Here is an 8,872-nt window from a genome sequence, read left to right as displayed (position 1 = left end):
GATCATTAATTTATTCATCCATCCATTAGTTCAAATGAAAATAATAATGATAAAAAAAAAGAAAAAAAAACTGTTCTCAGAACATTTTTCTCCATAGTAACTCTATTAAAATTCTTCGTCAGCAAAAAACGCGATGATGAAGGACGGAATATTTTCTAAAGCAGGTAGGTAACAAGAAGGCAAACGGTTGTACCGAGGGGGGGGAGGAAGCTATATTGCTGTTAATTTTCTTGAAAATCGATACATTAATAATAGCCCCTTGGAACGTAGGGAACGGTATTTGCATACAAAGTGCGGCTCTACCTTTCTGATGGGTAGGTATGCGGCTCTCTCTTTATTACGGAATTTTTCTCTTCGGTTTAGGTGGGTAATAGAACATTTTTCTCCATAGTAACTCTATTAAAATTCTTCGTCAGCAAAAAACGCGATGATGAAGGACGGAATATTTTCGAAAGCAGGTAGGTAACAAGAAGGCAAACGGTTCTACCGAGGGGGGGAGGAAGCTATATTGCTGTTAATTTTCTTGAAAATCGATACATTAATAATAGCACCTTGGAACGAACGTAGAGAACGGTATTTGCATACAAAGTGCGGCTCTACCTTTTTGATGGGTAGGTATGCGGCTCTCTCTTTATTACGGAATTTTTCTCTTCGGTTTAGGTGGGTAATAAACCCCGCCATAATGAGTCCATGGGCAATTACTTTGACAGAAACAGGGTAGGTGTTTTTTTGTTTGGTTTTACGGGTAATTTTTTAATTGCTTTTCGCTAGGCAAGTGTTGCATAATACGAATAGAAATTAGGTGCCTAGGTTTTTTTTCCCCTTCTCACCTTTTCTCAACCTACTAACTAACTTTCATGTAACTAACTTCCAACACCTACGTAGAAAAATTTTCAAGCCGTTTTTTCAAGTATGACAGAATATATTTGACTTTTTTTTCGTAAACTTATAATCGTAGATAAATGCACTGTTCCGGTTTTGGTAGCTATGTTGTTTTAGAATTTTTAGATTATCTTTAATCAAAATAAAATTCACACTTTCATAATCACCTATTCCTAGTTCGTACAAACTTAATGCTTGTACTAAGCTTAATTCCGAACAAACCTTCACGGGATTTTAAAACAATTAGGGATTGTACATTTAAAGTTCTTCCCTTCCTCTCTACCCCAAATGTATTTTAGGGGCCCCTGCTGTTTAATACTCAGAGAGTTACACGAAAAGGCCTCGTTTAATAACCTCCCTAAAATTAGTGAAAATTACAAATCTGATTTTATTCAACGATCACCCCAAGGTGAAAATCTCTTTTCGGGAAAATAACGTGGGTGTCAGAAATAATACATTTCTACTTTTAACCGCTAGGCCACGGGTTCGACTCTCGCCCGGGGCGGATTTTACCCTAATGGGACAATGTTCGTTCTCGGAACGGCTGGCTTTCTCCTATCCTGTCTTCCTTCTCTCTTCGTTTTCGGGACGATAAGACTTTGGATGCTTTTCGCTAGGCAAGTGTTGCATAATACGAATAGAAATTAGGTGCCTAGGTTTTTTTTTTTTTTTTCCTTCTCGCCTTTTCTCAACCTACTAACTAACTTTCATGTAACTAACTTCTAACACCTACGTAGAAAAATTTTCAAGCCGTTTTTTCAAGTATGACAGAATATATTGGACTTTTTTTTCGTAAACTTACAATCGTAGATAAAAGCACTTGTTTCGGTTTTAGTAGCTATGTTGTTTTAGAATTTTTAGATTATCTTTAATCAATAAAATTCACACTTTCATAATCACCTATTCCTAGTTCGTACAAGCTTAATGCTTGCAAGAGAGATTGAAATAAATAGATACCTAAATGGGTAGAGAAAGAGATAAATAGCGAAGGGAGAGAGAGAGAAAGAGAGAGGGAGGCTTTTCGATAGTGTGTGGCTACCTTTACACTTTGTCCCAATCCTAGGTGAGAGTCTGGAGTGCATTATGCATTTAGATAATTAATATTCTACGCGTCCATTATTGCTAATTGCTCTTGGAGTTCTGTAAATTTTGTGTTGCAAGGTTGTTGAATTTTTCATCATGAAGCACCCGCTAGCACAATGAGAGAGAGAGAGAGAAAGGGGGGAGGTAAAGAGAGATTGAAATAAATAGATACCTAAATGGGTAGAGAAAGAAATAAATAGCGAAGGGAGAGAGAGAGAGAGGGAGGGAGACGGAAATAATGATAATAGACAGAAACGGAGGGAGGAAGGAATGACGTCAGAGCCTCCTCTCCTCCTTTCGTTCCCAATCCTCTATTTATCACTCCCAAAATTAATCTCCCCGCGACGTTGCAATAATTCCCTCCCTCCCACATATTTCCCTCCCTCGCAATATAGGTCCATATTTGTCCTCCCGCGACGTTGCAATAATTCCCTCCCAAATTTCCCTCCCTCCCTCAGAAACGGAGGGAGGAAGGAATGACGTCAGAGCCTCCCCTCCTCCTTTCGTTCCCAATCCTCTATTTATCACTCCCAAAATTAATCTCTCCGCGACGTTGCAATAATTCCCTCCCTCGCAATATAGGTACATATTTTTGCTCCCGCGACGTTGCAATAATTCCCTCCCAAATTTCCCTCCCTCCCTTCCATTATAGGTACAGATTTGAGTGGGTAATGTAAACTCACCAGAGCGTACATATGTAATTTGGAACAGCCCAGGGAAAATGCATTGCTGGCAACATTAGCCGAGTTTTCTTTCTTTCAATGAGAATGGAAGTGGAAAGAATGTGTGGGAGGGAGAGAGAGAATAGGAGGGAGGTAGAAACAAAAAGAGTCGATAGGGGGAGGCGGAGAAAGAAAGAGAGGGAGTGAGTGAAAGGAGGAGGTAGAGAGAAAGAGCCGGAAAAGGAGAGAGAGTGTGAGGGAGGATGTGATAGAGAGAGAGCCGGAAAAGGAGAGAGAGAGAGGGAGGGAGGATGAGATAGAGAGAGAGCTGGAGAAAGAAAGAGGAACAGCCCAGGGAAAATGCATTGCTGGCAACATTAGCCGAGTTTTCTTTCTTTCAATGAGAATGGAAGTGGAAAGAATGTGTGTGGGAGGGAGAGAAAGAATAGGAGGGAGGTAGAAACAAAAAGAGTCGATAGAGAGAAGCGGAGAAAGAAAGAGAGGGAGTGAGTGAGAGGAGGAGGTAGAGAGAAAGAGACGGAAAAGGAGAGAGAGAGTGAGGGAGGGAGGATGAGATAGAGAGAGAGAGCCGGAAAAGGAGAGAGAGAGAGAGGGAGGATGAGATAGGTAGAGAGAGAGCTGGAGAAAGAAAGAGAGAGAGAGAAAGCAGGAGAAAGAAAGAGTGGGAAGCGAGTATGTGAGAGGGAAAGCTCTCCGTTTTCAAAAGACTTCCCTTCCTCTCTACCCCAAATGTATTTTAGGGGCCCCTGCTGTTTAATACTCAGAGAGTTACACGAAAAGGCCTCGTTTAATAACCAACCTAGAATTAATGAAAATTACAAATCTGATTTTATTCAACGATCACCCCAAGGTGAAAATCTCTTTTCGGAAAATAACGTGGGTCTCAGAAATAATACATTTCTACTTTTTTAACCGCTAGGCCGCGGGTTCGATTCTCGCCCGGGGCGGATTTTATCCTAATGGGACAATGTTCGTTCCCGGAACGGCTGGCTTTTTCCTATCCTGTCTTCCTTCTCTCTTCGTTTTCGGGACGATAAGACTTTGGCAGTTACAGTTCCCTCTGTCAAACCTCAAATTTGATATTTTCGATATGTTTTGTGTCATTCCTGACAGTAATTATTTCGTGGATTCGAGGGGTTCTCCTTAATAGACCAGAACTTCTAGACTTTTGAATAAAATGTCCTTTGTTGTTGCTTATGTATTTAATAGAAATACCCCTAATAGCCCAGAACTTCTATAGGTACCTACTTATTATTTCCCCGCTACTTTCCCTGTCACGTATAATATCTCTAGTAGCGCGGTCAAACTTTCTTGACTTGGCGGGGCGGAGCGCTACCGCGCTCCTTAATTTAATAGAGATACCCCTAATAGCCCAGAACTTCTATACCTACTTATTATTTCCCAAAAAGAACGAAAGTTTGACGTCGTCTCTCTTTCTCGCTCCCTTCTCCCTCTTTCTCTCCACTTTTCTTTGATTCTAAAAAAACAGAAAAACAGCTCCTCGCGTGTGTGTGTGTGTGTGTGTCTGTTTTTTTTTTTTTTTCTTTCATTTAAGAGAAAAAGAGTAATGGTTCTGATGTAATCTCTTTCTCGTGTTTCTCCCTCTCTTTACCGTTCTCTCCCTCTTATTTTCGCTCTCGCCATTGAAAAATGTCTGGCGATGTGTAGTGAAAAAATGCACTGCATTCATCAAAACTTTAATTATTAAACAAATGTCTTTTAAATATGATTCTTTTAAATAATATGATTCTTTTAGATAATTAATATCATTATTATTCTACGCGTCCATTTATACGTATACACTTTCCGATAGTGTGTGGGTACTGGGTACCTTTACACTTTCCGATAGTGTGTGGCTACCTTTACACTTTGTCCCAATCCTAGGTGAGAGTCTGGGGTGCATTATGCATTTAGATAATTAATATCATTATTATTCTACGCGTCCATTTATACGTATACACTTTCCGATAGTGTGTGGCTGTGGGTACTGGGTACCTTTACACTTTCCGATAGTGTGTGGCTACCTTTACACTGTGTCCCAATCCTAGGTGAGAGTCTGGAGTGCATTATGCATTCAGATAATTATTATTCTACGCGTCCATTATTGCTAATTGCTCTTGGAGTTCTGTAAATTTTGTGTTGCAAGGTTGTTGAATTTTTCATCATGAAGCACCCGCTAGCACAATGAGAGAGAGAGAGAGAGAGGGGGGAGGTAAAGAGAGATTGAAATAAATAGATACCTAAATGGGTAGAGAAAGAGATAAATAGCGAAGGGAGAGAGAGAGAAAGAGAGAGGGAGGGAGACGGAAATAATGATAATAGACAGAAACGGAGGGAGGAAGGAATGACGTCAGAGCCTCCCCTCCTCCTTTCGTTCCCAATCCTCTATTTATCACTCCCAAAATTAATCTCCCTTCGCGACGTTGCAATAATTCCCTACCTCCCAATATTGTCCCCTCGCGACGTTGCAAAATTTCCCCCCTTCTATTATAGTCCCCCCGCGACGTTGCAATAATTTCCTCCCTCCCAATATTGCCCCCTCGCGAGGTTGCAAAATTTCACTCCCTCCTATTATAGTCCCCCCGCGACGTTGCAATAATTCCCTCCCTCTCAATATAGTCCCACCGCGACGTTGCAATAATTCCCTCCCAAATTTCCCTCCCTCCCATTATAGGTACAGATTTGAGTGGGTAATGTAAACTCACCAGAGCGTATGCAATTTGGAACAGCCCAGGGAAAATGCATTGCTGGCAACATTAGCCGAGTTTTCTTTCTTTCAATGAGAATGGAAGTGGAAAGAATGTGTGTGGGGGGAGAGAGAGAATAGGAGGGAGGTAGAAACAAAAAGAGTCGATAGAGAGAGGCGGAGAAAGAAAGAGAGGGAGTGAGTGAAAGGAGGAGGTAGAGAGAAAGAGCCGGAAAAGGAGAGAGAGAGTGAGGGAGGGAGGATGCGATAGAGAGAGAGCCGGAAAAGGAGAGAGAGAGAGGGAGGGAGGATGAGATAGAGAGAGAGCTGGAGAAAGAAAGAGAGAGAGAAAGCAGGAGAAAGAAAGAGTGGGAAGCGAGTATGTGAGAGGGAAAGCTCTCCGTTTTCACAAGACTTGTATTTAGTATTTAGTTCTTCCACCTCACTCGCACTCTCAGGCCTAGAATCAGAAGTAGTGGGGTTCGTACAGCCTCCAAAGTGATATTAAGAGTGCAAGAAAGAGAAGAGACGAGGAGTTCAAAAGACTTGTATTTAGTTCTTCCACCTCACTCGCACTCTCAGGCCTAGAATCAGAACTCAGCTGTAGTGGGGTTCGTACAGCCTACAAAGTGATATTGAGAGTGAAAGAAAGAGAAGAGACGAGGAGGAGAGTGAGAAAGATATAATAATATCTTTTATAACAGAAAGTTTCCCTAAGAAGAAAGAGAAAAATAAGGACAAAGCAAAGAAAACAGAAAGGTTCCTTTCCCGCCTCTCAAATATCCTATGGGCCCTTGAAGAACCTTTAATCGTGGCCCTGAGTATATCTATTGTTTCCTGGTCTAATACCACAACCCCTTTTTCTTTCAAAACCTTCCCTAAGTCCCCAAATAACCCTAAATCCTTTCTGATGTAATCTCTTTCTCGTGTTTCTCCCTCTCTTTACCGTTCTCTCCCTCTTATTTTCGCTCTCGCCATTGAAAAATGTCCGTAGCATTCTTTTGTAGGGAAAAGAAAATGTTCAAAGATATTAAAAAGAAACCCCTGTTTTATACATTTTTACCCTAAAAACCACCCATGTACAGGATGTTTCATTCGATTGCGACCAAAATCTGTCCAAGCATTGGTGTCCTGCGAAATGATGGAAAAATCATAAATTCAAATCAAATTCAATCAAATCATGAATTCTTTTTGGCAAAGCAGAGCTTTTTTCATAACTTTAGTGGATATCACAGTATTACTAAGTGCTTCCTTTGCAATCAAATTTCCATAGAAAAAGTCATAAATTTATGTAGTATGTAGGTTTGTAAGTTGGAGGTACAATAAAAACACTTGAGTATTTTGCAGTAAAGTGCAAATCTGCAAATAGGTAGGTATAATTAGTGGAGTATGGAGTAAATGGCAACTTTTTTTGACAACCATGCTCATGTCAATCTCCTTAGAACTTTACTTTTACACCGATTCTTCAATGTTGATATGTTTCGTTTTACCCTTTGTTCGGTTCCACCCCACTCTACCCAATTTATGTCATGTATTATGTATTTCAAATTCCTTCGTTTCTTTTAAAGCTTCAGATTAGAATATTGGCAAGTGTGAAATGTTCTGCAAAAGTTGCGAATTTGGCACCTACTTAACTTGTTCTCTGTCTTGTCTTTTTTCTTCTTTTTCAAATAAAATTTTTATCTCTGGGTTTTTGCATAAATTATTGTTCGGAAAGGAATTGTTGAAGAAATTTCCAACAAGGGATTTTCATGCGAGGCTGAAAATTGCTGACACACATTTCTTCCTTGTCTTATTCTAAAATTAAACAAGGTTCTTCATCTTATTCTAGAGTGAAGCAACGTTGTGCGTAGTTAGTGTCTGGAAGGGTATTCGGAAATCATATGCTGCTGACTTTTTTTCCGGATGCATTCAGGCAGTTGGCTCATGAAGATCTTCTTCTTCTTCTTCTTCTTCTTCTTCTTCTTCTTCTTCTTCTTCTTCTTCTTCTTCTTCTTCTTCTTCAAATAAAATTTTTATCTCTGGGTTTTCGCATAAATTATTGTTCGGAAAGGAATTGTTGAAGAAATTTCTAACTAGGGATTTTTTCATGGGAGGCTGAAATTTGCTGACACACATTTCTTCCTTGTCTTATTCTAAAATTAAACAACGTTCTTTATCTTGGTCTAGAGTGAAGCAACGTTGTGCGTAGTTAGTGTCTGGAAGGGTATTCAGAAATCATATGCTGCTGACTTTTTTCCGGATGCATTCAGGCAGTTGGCTCACGAAGACGGTTAGCTGGTTGAAATCCCAAGGAAAATAGAAAGTAAAAGCTAGGCATAACAGCCTGATGATATGCATTTTGTTCATTAACAGTTTAAAGACTGCTCCTCAAAGGCCATTTTTTTTTTCTCTGCCTGAGGCGAATTCAAGTATGTATCTACTAAAGAAAGTAAAAAGCTAGGCATAACAGCCTGATGATATGCATTTTGTTCATTAACAGTTAGACTGCTCCTCAAAGGCCATTTTTTTTTCTCTGCCTGAGGCGAATTCAAGTATGTAGGTAGGTACCTATATCTATTAAACAAAGCAAAATATATGCAGCTATATTCACCCTGTATAACGTATAGGTAAAGCCGTCAGTATAATAGCAAATTTTCCCCCCAGTAACAGTTTCCTTTGTCCTTTGAATCTACCCGTATATCTATTAAACAAAGCAAAATATATGCAGCTATATTCACCCTGTATAACGTATAGGTAAAAGCCGTCAGTATAATAGCAATTTTCCCCCCAGTAACAGTTTCCTTTGTCTTTTGTTTCTATGTTTCTAGCGGAATATTTATGCTCCCGGCAGACATATTGGGGTTGCTAAAAATAGTTCAGCCGATCTCACGGGGTCTGTTTTTTTTTAGGTTATCTTAAAATAAGGATCGTTGCCCGTAGGAGCTGAGCTCGAGGTACCTTTCCCAGAAAAGAGCTGTTTTTATTAGGCTGTTTTTTTTAGTATAATATTGAACATACCTTTAGGAGCTCTCTTGACTTGAAGCCTAAAGGCTAGTTTTCTCGACTGATACCATTCCTTCAAAAATGGAAAGGTACCTACGTCTTACCTTCAGCTAGGGTCCATGCTCATTATTTACCTCATGACCTGAAGTCTTTTTCTCATAATTTCTTAATAACAATAGGTATTTTTAAGAATTCCCCCATTCTCCATTCCTATCTTCCTAGATTTCTCCCAGACCCAAGTCTTATCCTATAGTTTCTTAATATTTCTGAGAATTCCCAGTCCATTCTTATCTCTCCCCAGATTTCCAAGTACATCCTCTGTTTCTTTGGCTCAGGATGTTTTATAATTACAAAATGATAACTCAGACTCCAGAGCTGTTGTAAAACATAGAACCTACTTTAGCCGAGGAAATCTCATTTTCTTCTTTCTGTTCTTCTTTTTCTTCGTCATCCGTTTATTCTTTCCTTTCGCCTTCTGTTCATCTCCCCTTTATACTCCTCTCCCTCCTTCTCATTTCTTTCCGTTGATTCATTGTCTCCTCTCCCTCCACTC

The sequence above is a fragment of the Diaphorina citri genome, unplaced genomic scaffold, assembly GCF_000475195.1.
Source record: "Diaphorina citri unplaced genomic scaffold, Diaci psyllid genome assembly version 1.1 scaffold805, whole genome shotgun sequence".
Taxonomy (NCBI): domain Eukaryota; kingdom Metazoa; phylum Arthropoda; class Insecta; order Hemiptera; family Psyllidae; genus Diaphorina; species Diaphorina citri.
This window is presented reverse-complemented; position numbering follows the sequence as displayed.